Below are 12,508 nucleotides of genomic sequence, written 5' to 3' on the forward strand. Positions count from 1 at the left end.
AAAAAACAATTAAGTTTTCTATGGAGAAAAGCATAAAATCATAATTAGACCTAAATAAACTGAGACATGCGCTGTCTTAACATTATGTTATTCATATTAATGACATGTTCACATTATGATACTGAAGGCTCAACATCACAAAAAATTGTTTTCAAATTCAAAGATATTTCACACAAACAGAACAGTAGGATTATGCATGAAAATGTACCAATTTCTAGAATGTGTACAGAAGAAAGGACCAAGATGATTTTTAAAAATAAGGAAGGAAGCCAGCTTGGGAAAGGAAGGAAAGGGAAGAAAAGGGAAGATTGGGGGCCTTCTTCTACTAGCTCCTAGAACAAAACAGAAAGTTACAATTATGAAGGGAGTGTTGTTACACTGAAACATGGATATATACCAGTTAAACAGGCCAGGAGGTCAGGCACCAATCATTCATAAGTAGATATTTATTTTGTTAAAGGAAGACACTACCAAGGGGAGAGGAAAATATAGAAAAAAGTCACTTTTAAATAAATGAAAAAAAATGAAATTGGATTTCAACATCACATTACAGCTAAAAATCAATTCCAAATGGAATAGAAAATTCCATTTTCTAAATGTGAAAAACAAGTTTCAAACTTTTGTTGGACAATATAGAAAAATCTCTTTATGTTTGAAGCTTATAAAAGAATGATTTTTCAAACAAACAAACAAACAAAACCCAAAACAATAAAGAAAACTTTTGATGATTTTCACTGCTGTTCCTCAAAAGACAGCAAAACCAAAAGAAATTTGTTTCTTTATCAACTGGGAAAGAAAAAATGTTATTACAATGGGCAAAGAATAGAGCTACTCAAAATAGAGGCAATCTCAATATCAAAAAAGAAAATAAGATGAAAGGCATTCAAACTCATTGGAAATTCAAAATAAAACCTCAATGCAATATAATGTCATAGTTAAAAGACTGGCAAAAATAAAAAATTCTGACAACACCAAGTGTCACCAAAGATGTGAAGTTAAAGGAATTCTCAGGTTCTGCTGATGGGAATGTAATTTGGTATCACCACCTTGGGAAAAACTTGGATGTACCTGATAAAGAGAAACAATGTGCACAATCCTGGCACACAGCAAGCCTCTCCCAAGTACCCACCACTGAGCATTATGGTTCAAATGCAGCTGCAACCAATTTTGCATTGTTCAAGAAATCAACTCAGGTTGACACCAACATCTTTTTTTTTTTAAAGATTTTATTTATTTATCTTTAGAGAGGAAGGGAAGGAGAGAAGGAGAGAAACATCAATGTGTGGTTGCCTCTCGTGAGTCCCCTACTGGGAACTGGCCTGCAACCCAGGCATGTGCCCTGACTGGGAATCGAACCGCGATCGTGTGGTTCGCAGGCCCGTGCTCAATCCACTGAGCTACACCAGCCAGGGCACCAACATCTTTTTTGAGACCAATATTTTTAAATGAGATACAATAGAATCAAATAGGATATACCAGAATGAATTACAGTAAGGGTAAGTACAGTTTTTTTAAAAATGCTTGTTTACATTATTCATAATGTACTCATATAAATATGTATTTAATAATTGGGTTTCTGTATAAATTTTATTACCATAGATTATGACTAAAAATGTTTGAAAGTCACTGACCTAGAGAAATTATTATATATATGCATAAAAGACATGTAAAAAAGTTATTTATGCCACTCTTAATAACAAAAAATAAGAAATATTACTGCCCATAAATAGAAGAATGAATATTCAGTTATAATTATATGATATAATACTATATTACAATGAAAATTAGCGAACCACATCTATAGGTATCGACACACATAAATCTCCAAGTGTAATGTTAATAAAAGCAACTTACAGAAGATGTGTGCAGGACACAAGACAGCAGAGGAGTAAGTGCAAGCTACACTTTCTCCCAGGACCAATCTTGCATTAGAACCGCAGTGTAGAGAAATCACCCTGAATAACCAACTGGACACTAGCTGAGAAGAAGCCTCACAACCACTGACCAATAGAACAAACCACTTTACCACAACATGACTAGAAAGGAGAGCGGAGGCAAGAGAGGGCTGGCTGGGCTCCCACAGCAGGCAGCTGGAGTCCCAGAGGGACATCGCACCAGTTGGGTGGTTGCCCTTGTGAAGTACGGGGTCTAAACCATAAGCTGGGCTCCCCAGCCTAAAGTACCAGAGCTGGGAAAGAAACCCAGATAACATCCACCTGTGAAAAGCAGTCTCGGTTTCTGTCTGCTGGGGACACAGAGAACCTCAAAAAGGACCAATGTACAAAATTCTGTTTGTAGCCACTTACCCTGGGCGCCGATAAAAGAAGGGCAGAGTGGACTAGAGATGCATGAGAAGAGTCTGGGGCTGGTGGCTCTGTGGACAGAACTGAAATTAACAGCTGCCAGGACCTCTGTGCTGAGTCATTCTCCATACTGCAGGAGCCAGCTTTCTGAGGCAGAACACTCCCCTCCAAGAGGCATCAGCCTGAGGGAAAGCAATAGCCCTACCCACAGGAACTACTCTGCCCCACCCTGTGGAGCTCAAGCTACGCTGTTGAGTACAGCTGGAGGCTATATCACTGACTAACGACTAAGGCAGATAGATCTCTGGGAGATTCACAGCTATAGCTGACCCTCCCTCAAGCCCCATGCTGGTAAAATCTGCCCTTGGTGTGAGGCCTGATTCTTTCTGTACACAGGCTCATCAGAGGGAGCCACAAGCTATGCATTCCTGATGGCTCCAAACAGGCTGCCCAGTGCCAGTCACAATCAGCCTCTGACAAACATCTATACCAGAGTCTTTGCAGATCTACCTAATGCACAGAAACAAACACAAAGAAGCAGTCAAAAATGTGAAGACAAAGAAACAGACCCCCAATTAAAGAACAAGAGACTTCTCCAGAAGAAGGGCGAGATGAAAGGGAGGCAAGCAACTTATTAGATAGAGAGTTTAAAGTAATGATTATAAGGATATCCAACAGCATGAAAGAAGACATAGATTTCACAAAAAAGCACAAGTAAGAAATAAATAATGCAATATCTGAAATAAAGTATACACTGGAAGGAATAAACAGTAGGTTAGGTGAAGCAAAGGATCAAATCAGTGATTTGGAAGACAAGGCAGAAAAAAAACACCCAGGCAGAACATCAACAAGAAAAAAATAATTTTAATATATGAGGAGAGCTTAAGAACATTTTGGACAACATGAATCATAAAAACATCTCATCATGGGAGTACCAGAAGAAGAGAGTAAGCAAGTTATTGAGAACCTATTTGAAGATATAATGACCAAACACTTCCCTAATCTAGTGAAGGAAAATAACACACAAGTCCAGGAAACACGGAGAGTCCTGAACAAGTTGGCCCAAAGAGGCCTACATCAAGACACATCATAATTAAAATGACAAGGCTTATAGACGAAGAGAGAATCCTAAAACCTGCAAGAGAAAAGAAGGTGGTTACATACAAGAGAGCACCCATCAGACTGTCATCTGATTTCTCAACAGAAACATTTCATCCCAGAAGAAAGTGGTGTGAAATAGTCAAGATGATGAAAAGCAAGGAACTACAACCAAGGCTGCTTTACCCAGCAAGGCTATCATTTAAAATCCAAGGAGAAATAAGAAGCTTCCTAGACAGGAAAAAGCGAAGTGTTTATTAACAGAAAAGCAGTACTGCAATACATGTTAAAGGGCTTAATTTAAGAAGATGAGAAAAAAACAGGAAAACATTTTATCTAATAATAAAATGGCACTAAATGTGCATCTATTGATAATCCCCTTAAATGTAAATGGTTTACGAGACAAAGAAGGACATAACATAATAAAAAGGGGAACAATCCAACAAGAGCTTATAATTCTATTAAACAATTACACACCCAACACAGGAGCTCCTAAATATGTGAAGCAAATCTTGAAGAACATACAGGGAGAAAATGACAGAAATACAGTCAAAGTCAGGGATATTAACACCCCATTGACATCAATGGATAGATCTTCCCAACAGAAAATCAACAAGGAGACAATGACCTTAAATGACACAGTAGAGTAATGGATCTAATTGATATCTTCAGAGCATTTCACCCCAGAGCAGCAGAATATACAGACTTTTCAAGTGCACATGGGACATTTTCTAGGATAGACCACATGTTAGAACACAAAACAAGTCTCAAAAGATTTACAAAGTTTAAAATCAAATTAAGCATCTTCTCTGACCACCATACTATGAAACTAGAAATCAATCACAAGAAGAATACTGAAAAGCATACAAAGACATGAAAGCTTAAAAAAATGTTATTAAACAATGAATAGGTCAACAATGAGATCAAGGAAATAATCAAAAGATACCTTGAAACAAATGAAAATGCAGATACAATTAAAATCTGTGGGGCACTGGGAAATCAATCCTAAGAGAGGAATTCATAGCGTTACAGGCCTATAAACAATAGGCCTTTTTCTTTTTTTTATTCCCTAAAAACAAGAAAAACCTCAAATAAACAATGTCATCTCATACTTAAAGGAACATGAAAAAGAACAACAAACAAAAGCTCAAAGTGATTAGAAGAAAGGAAATAATAAAAACAAGAGCAGAAATGAAATAGAGTCTAAAAAAACCATACTAAAGATCAATGAATATTAAGAGCTGGTTCTTTGAAAAGATAAACAATATTGACAAACCTTTAACCAGACTCATTAAGAAAAAAAGAGAGGACCCAAATAAATAAAATCAGAAATGAAAGAAGAGAAATAACTGACACCAAAGAAATACAAACGACTGTAAGAAAATATTGTGAAAAACTATATGCCAAAGAACTAGACAACATGGATGAAATGGATAAATTCCTAGAAACATACAATCTTCCTAAACTAAATCAGGAAGAATCAGAGATTCTAAACAGACAGATTACACCTAGTGAAATTGAAGCAATAATCAAAAAACTCCCAACAAACAAATTTTACCAAACATTCCAAGAAGAACTAATACCTTTTCTTCTCAATCTATTTCAAAAAAAATGACAGAGGAGGGAAGGCTCTCAAGCTCATTTTACAAGGTCAGAACTATCTTAATTCTAAAACCAGAAAAAGACACTACAAAGAAAGAATATTATAGGCCAACATCCCTGATAAACATAGATGCTAAAATCCTCAACAAAATTTTAGCAAACTTAATACAGCAGTGCATTTAAAAGATCATATGCCATAATTAAGTGGGGTTTATCCTGGTAATGCAAGTTTGGAACAAGATTCATAAATCAGTAAATGTGATTCCCCACATTAACAAAATGAAAGGTAAAAACCACATGACAATATCAATAGATGCAGAAAAGACATTTGATAAAATCCAGCACCCATTTAGGATTTTAAAAAAACCTCTCAGCAAAGTGGGAATAGGAAGAACATACCCAAACATAAGAAAGGCCATATATGACAAACCCACTGCTAGCATCATATTCAACAGGGAAAAACTACAAGCGTTCCCCTTAAGGTTGGGAACAAGACAGGAACGTCTGCTTTCACCTCTCTTATTCAACATAGTAGTGAAGTCCTAGCCACAGCAATCAGACAAGAAGAAGAAATAAAAGGCATCCAAATTGGAAAGGAAGAAGTAAAACTATCTTTATTTGCAGATGACATGATACTGTACATAAAAAAAAAAAAAAACAAAGATTCTACCAAGAAACCACTAGAACTGATAAATGAATTCAGGAAAATAGCAGGATACAAAATTAATATCCAGAAATCAGTTACACTTTTATATGCTGATAATGAAGTAACAGAAAGGGAAATTAATGAGACAATCCCATTCACAGTTGCTTCAAAAATACCTAGGATTAGGATAAAACACCTAGGAATAAACCTAACCAGGGATTAAAAGACCTGTACTCAAAAACTGTAAGACACTGAAAAGAGAAACTGAAGAAGATACAAATAAGTAGAAGCACATAATGTGTTCACGAATAGGAAGAATTAACATCATTAAATGTCCATGCTACCCAAAGTAATCTATAAATTAAATGCAATTCTTATCAAGATTCTAATGTCATATTTCACAGAACTAGAACAAGTATTTCAGAAATTTATTTGGAACCACAAAAGGCCTTGCATAGCAATAGTGATCCTGAGAAAGAAGATGAAAAGTTGGAGGAATCACACTACCTAATATCAGACTATACTATAAGGCCGTGGTAACCAAAACAGCATGGTACTGGCATAAAAACAGACACATAGATTTATGGAGCAGAACAGAGAGCCCAGAAATAAACCTACACCTGTACAGTCAATTAATATTCAGCAGAGGAAGCAAGTACATACAATGGCCTTAAGACCCTTTATTCAATGAACAGTGTTGGAAAAAGTGGTGCAGAAAATCAGAATTAGACCATGTCCTTACACCACACAAAAGAATAAATTTTAGCCCTGGCTGATGTAGCTCAGTGGATTGAGCGCAGGCTGCGAACCAATGGGTCAGTGGTTTGATTCCCAGTTGGGGCACATGCCTGGGTTGTGGGCCAGGTCCCTAGTGAGAGCCATGTGAGAGGCAACCACGCATTGCTGTTTCTCTCCCTCTCTTTCTCCCTCCCTTCCCCTCTCTAAAAATAAATAAATAATCTTTTTTTAAAAAGAATAAATTTTAAATGGATTAAAGACTTAAATGTTAGCCCCTAAACCATAAAAATCCTAGAAGAAAACATAGGCAGCAAAATCTCAGACAATGCTCATATAAGTGTTTTGTCAGATATAGCTTCCCAGGCAAGGAAAACAAAAGAAAAAATAAATAAATGGGGCTATATCAAACTAAAAAGTTTTTACACAGCAAAGGAAACCATCAAAAAAATTAAAAGCTAACCCATAGAATGGGAGAACATATTTGCCAATACATCTCTTAAGGGGTTAATGTTCAAAATTTACGAAGAACTTACAAAACTCAACACCAAAAAAACAAACAATTCAGTTAAAAAATTGGCAAAGAACCTGAGTAGATACTTCTTCAAAAAGGACATATACAGAGAGATGGCCAACAGACGTATGAAAAGTTGCTCAATATCACTAATCATCAGAAAAATGCAAATTAAAACCATAATGACCTATTGCCCACACCTGCCAGAATGGCCCTCATTAATAAATCAACAAACAACAAATGCTGATGAGGATGTGGAGAAAGGGGAACCTTCTGCTCTGTTGGTGGGAATGCAGATTGGTACAGCCACTGTGCAAAGCAGTATGGAAGTACCTCAAAAAATTAAAAATGGGCCTGCCTTTGGACCCAGTGACCCCACTTCTGAGAATATAACTGAAGGATATATTCGAAACTAATTTGAAAGACTATAAACTCCACTGTGTTCATTGCAGTGTTACTTAAAATTGCCAAGATATGGACACAGCCCAAGTAAGTGTCCATCAGCAGATGAGCGGGTAAAACAATTATGGGACATTACACAAAAAAGCACTACTCGACTGTAAAAAAGAGGAAAATTTTACCCCTTGTGACATCATGGAGGGACCTGGATGACATTATGCTGGGTGAAATAAGCCAATCAGAGAAAGACATATACCATATGATTGCACTTATATATAGAATCTAATGAACAAACTGAACTAACAAGCACATAGGGACAGACTCCTATATAGAGAACAGGATGACAGCTATTTGGGGGGAAGTGAAGGGGTGGAGGGATTGAGCAAAAAGGAAAAAGACTCATGGACTTCGGCAACAGTGAGATGATTAAGGGGCTGAAGAGGATATAAGGAGATTAAATGTTAAGAAGATATATACAGTATGATGACACCATTCAGAGAACATTTAAAAGCATGTAAAACAATTACTTCATATTGTTTAGGGATGCAAAGATAGATGGGGAAAAAACAGACATGCCTGGGAATACACACCAAATTCAGACCTGTGGTACTTCTGCAAAGGAGGGAGGGAATGTGTTAGGGGAGGGTTACAGAGAAGGCCTCAATAATACTGAAACATTTTTATTTATTAAGATAGATTGGTGGATGCAAATTCTTTTGGAAATGCCTGAAATATTTTATGATCTTTTTAAAAGGGAAAGATATCAAGTAAACTAAAAAGACATGTGTTTTAAATCTTATAAAATTTCCAAGAAAAGATCAATGAATTTAACTACAATAAACAAAGAATAACTTTTCTACATCAAAAAAATGAGAACATTTCTTATTAGATGGTGAAAAAGGCAGTACATTTGTTTCATGTCCTTCCCAAGATTCAATGGGTGAAGCAAACACAAAACAAAACAAAATAACCACAAAATGAGTAAATCCATGGAAATGATAAAAAACAAGAGTTATCATTAAAGATCAACATTTGATAAATTTCAGGGAGCCAGAAAGCAGACAGGATGAATTCAGAGATAACCCTGAACAGAGAAAACTGCAGCTCAGAACTCGCAAGAAGAGATGCTGCACTGCAAAGGTGATGCTGTGTTGCAGAGGTGATGCTGCATCGCAAAGGCAGCAATCCTTTGGGGCACAATGCCATTCTACTCCATGCTTCGAGTCAGTAAAGCGCAGGCGTGACCTGTGGTTGACTGTGACTAGTCAAGTGGGTGTGTAATTAAAGGTCTGTCTACTCAACAGCTATTCCTGGAATACCAACACACCCACTCCACCCCCAGCCTACCCCTACCCTAGTGGTACACACACACAGCCACACACAGAGCAGCTGGAGACTTAGGACCTGTCTCTAAACAAAACAGAATAAGTATCTGTCCAGGAAGGAAGGAGAGTGTGGGCGTTTTATCTGTGGAGATGGTTACTAACTGTTACGGTAGGAGCAGAAGGAAAAAGGAATGGCAGTTCTCCTGGCACAAAAGATACTAAAGTCCTTCTACCAACAACAGTCTATCTAATTTTGGCAATTACAGAGTAAGATTGCCTTTTCTCTTCTACTCACTCCAGAGGAAAGGCTGCCAGTGTGTGAGATTCGGCAACTTACAAATCTAGTGATCATTCTAGGGAGAGATGCTATGTTAAAAAGACATATTCAGCTGCAAACACGACCTAGCCACTACTTAACGTGATCTTCATTTAAGAATTACCAGCCTCATCTATTGATATAACCATATGATTTTTGTCTTTGCTTTTGTTTATGTGATGTATTACATTTACTGATTTGTGAATATTGAACCATCCTTGCATCCCTGGGATGAATCCCTCTGGGTCATGGTGTATGATCTTTTTAATGTATTGTTGGATGCGATTTGCTAATATTTTATTGAGGATTTTAGCATCTATGTTCATCAGCGATATTGGCCTGTAATTTTCTTTCTTTGTTGTGTCTCTATCTGGCTTTGGAATTAGGGTGATACTGGCTTCATAAAAAGTGTTGGGGAGTCTTCCATCATTTTGGATTTTTTGGAATAGTCTGTGAAGAATAGGGGTTAGCTCTTCCTTAAAAGCTTTGTAGAATTCTCCTATGAAACCATCTGGTCCAGGGCTTCTGTGTGTCAGGAGTTTTTTGATTACTGCTTCAATTTCATCTGCTGTTTTTGGCCTGTTCAGGCTTTCTGATTCTTCCTGAGTTTTGGAAGATTATATTTTTCTAGAAATTTGTCCATCTCACCCAGGTTTTCAAATTTCTTCGCATACAGTTCTTCACAGTAATTTCTTACAATCCTTTGCATTTCTGTGGTGTCAGTTGTAATCTCTCCTCTTTCATTTCTGATTGTGTTTATTTGGGTCCTCTCTCTTTTTTTTTCTTGATGCCTGCTTAAAGGCTTGTTGATTTTGTTTATCTTTTCAAAAAACTAGCTCCTGGATTCATTGATCCTTAGAATTGTGCTTTTAGTCTCTATGTCATTTAATTCTGCTCTGATCTTAGTTATTTCCTTCCTTCTACTTGCTCTGGGCTGTCTTTGTTGTTGTTCCTTGAGTTCTTGTAGGAGTAGGGTTAGGTTGTTTGTTTGAAATGTTTCTATCTTTTTTAGACAGACTTGTATTGCTATGAACTTCCCTCTCAGGACTGCCTTCACTGTGTCCTGTAAGTTTTGGGTTGTTGTGAGTTCATTTTCATTTGTTTCCAGAAACTTTTCAATTTCTTCTCTAATTTCATTCTTGACCCATTCATTGTTTAATAGCATGCTATTCAATCTCCACAATTTTGAGTGTTTTGGGTTTTTTCCCTTGGGGTTGGTTTATATTTGCCAATGATACCTCAGACAAGAGTTTAATCTCCAAAATATACAAAGAACTTATACAACTCCACTCTAAGAAGATAAGCAACCCAATTAAAAATGGGCAATGGACTTGGAACAGACACTTCTCCAAGGAGGACACACAGAGGATCCAGAGACACATGAAAAGATGCTCGATATCAGTAGCTATCAGAGAGATGCAAATTAAAACCACAATGAGATACCACTTAACACCAGTCAGAATGGCCATCATAAACAAAGCAACAAACAACAAGTGTTGGAGAGGTTGTGGAGAAAAGGGGACCCTAGTGCACTAGGTAGGGTTGCAGACTGGTACAACTTCTATGGATAATAGTATGGAAATTTCTAAGAAAACTAAAAATGATCTGCCTTTTGACCCAGCAATTCCACTGCTAGGATTATATCCTAAGAATCCTGAAACACCAAGCCAAAAGAACCTATGCATCCCAATGTTCATTGCAGCACAATTTATAATAGCCAAGCGCTGTAAGCAACCTAGGTGCCCATCAGTAAATAAATGGATCAAAAAACTATGGTACATTTACACAATGGAATTCTATGCAGTATAAACAAAGAAGGAGCTCCTACCCTTTGCAGCAGCATGGATGGAACAGGAAAACATTATGCTGAGTGAAATAAGTTAGGAGGTAAAAGACAAATACCATATGATCTCACCCTTAACAGGAACCTAAACAACAAAACAAACAAGCAAACAAAATATAACCAAAGAAACTGAAATAGAGAACAGGCCGACAGTGACCAAAAGGAGGAGGGGAGGGAATTTCAGGGGAAAAGGGGAAGGACTTACAGGAACAAATATAAAGGACACATGGACAAAAACTAAAGGGGGTAGAAATGGGAGGGAGGTGGAGAGCACTGAGGGGGTGGGTTGGGATGGGAGTAAAAGACAGAAAACTGTACTTGAACAACAATTAAAAAAGAAGAAATAACCAATTTAACCTAAAAAAAAAAAAAGAATTACCAGCCATTGAAAAAAATATGAATCATGAAAGGAAATAAAAAAGCAAAAATAATTAAGTGTGATAACTGACCCTGGAGAAGAGATAATGAGGAAAAAAAGAAATCCTAATATTTAAAGGTCTCTTAGTTTTTTTAGATTAGAAAAATAATGCTTTGAAAAAGAAAAAATAAAAGTTGGATAAAGTTCATTTATCCTTACATGTATATTCACAATTTCCTATAAATTAATATGCATATACGGTCACTATCATGACAATGATGCCATACACATAATGCTTTCAACTTTTAGAAGTTACTATAATTTCACTTTCACTAAGATGTTCATTGCTGCTTAAGCTGTAACAGTGATGATTAGACACGACACTCAGTAAGAAACTTGGTAAGCAGTTTCCTGGATATGCATAATGCACTTTCTAAGAGAAAGACATCATATAGGCCAGGAAACGCTAGGACCAATAGGTTTCTGTACCCTACTATACCAAAACTTTTTGGATTCTTCCCATATATAACCAATATCTTGAGGACACATTAAGTCCAACCTGAGCAGTTCCTAGAGACTCAGCAATGTAACAGATAAACTCAATCTGCCTGTCTTTGAAGGTCAGCCAGTATTTAAATCCAATCTGGGGAGGGCAGAATACAGGTTCTGGAGAAGGCCCCTGAAATTATCTCAAGAGATATGAGCATTACCTGGCTCAGATCTTCTGGGAAAACTTTAAAATGAAATCATTCTGTACAATGAGGCCTAGAGATAAGATATCATCTGTCCTCAGCTTTTTCAAGTGTACCACTTATGATACGATTATTTATTTATGAAGGAACTCAGTGTCTTGAAAAAGTTAAGTTAGGTTTTGTCTTTGAAAGAGCTTAAATGATATCCACAGAGAACCTAACATAGTTTTTCTATTGCATTTAAACAAAGGAAACTTGTTAAAAGGACAAATAATATTTTTATTAATCATTAGAAGTCTACTTGGCCTGTATCATATTATACAGCTGAAAGCCATATTTCTAGGGCTCTTCCCATACACCCAATACAAAATACCTGAGTGTTAGCTGTTGCTGAACCTGAATAAAACTCTAAATCTGACAAAGTTTATCTTCAGAGTTCCAGGCTCACCTTTCTGCAGTTTTTGTCCCAATAGTGCTAACCTTTTCCTCCCACTCACATGCCAGTTCTTTTCCATCTTTAGGTCTTTCTTCAGAGTCAGCAAGCCAAAAAGGACCCCAGAAATAATCTAGCCCTATGCCTTTATTTTAGAGAAAAGTAAGCTGAGGCTTACACAGTTAAAGTGATTTACCCAAGGTCACACAGGTGATGAGAGATGAAGCTAAGACTAGAACTAGGC

General features: G+C 36.8%; 1 protein-coding gene across 8 annotated transcripts in view; it reads right to left on the reverse strand.

The window, feature by feature from the left end:
• LRRC49 (leucine rich repeat containing 49) overlaps nucleotides 1–12,508 on the reverse strand; it is a 167,028-nt gene that overhangs the window by 118,702 nt on the left and 35,818 nt on the right. The gene's annotated exons all lie outside the window — the stretch shown is intronic.

Source organism: Sturnira hondurensis, unplaced genomic scaffold, assembly GCF_014824575.4.
Source record: "Sturnira hondurensis isolate 20B ecotype Veracruz unplaced genomic scaffold, ASM1482457v3 Scaffold0005329, whole genome shotgun sequence".
Classification (NCBI taxonomy): domain Eukaryota; kingdom Metazoa; phylum Chordata; class Mammalia; order Chiroptera; family Phyllostomidae; genus Sturnira; species Sturnira hondurensis.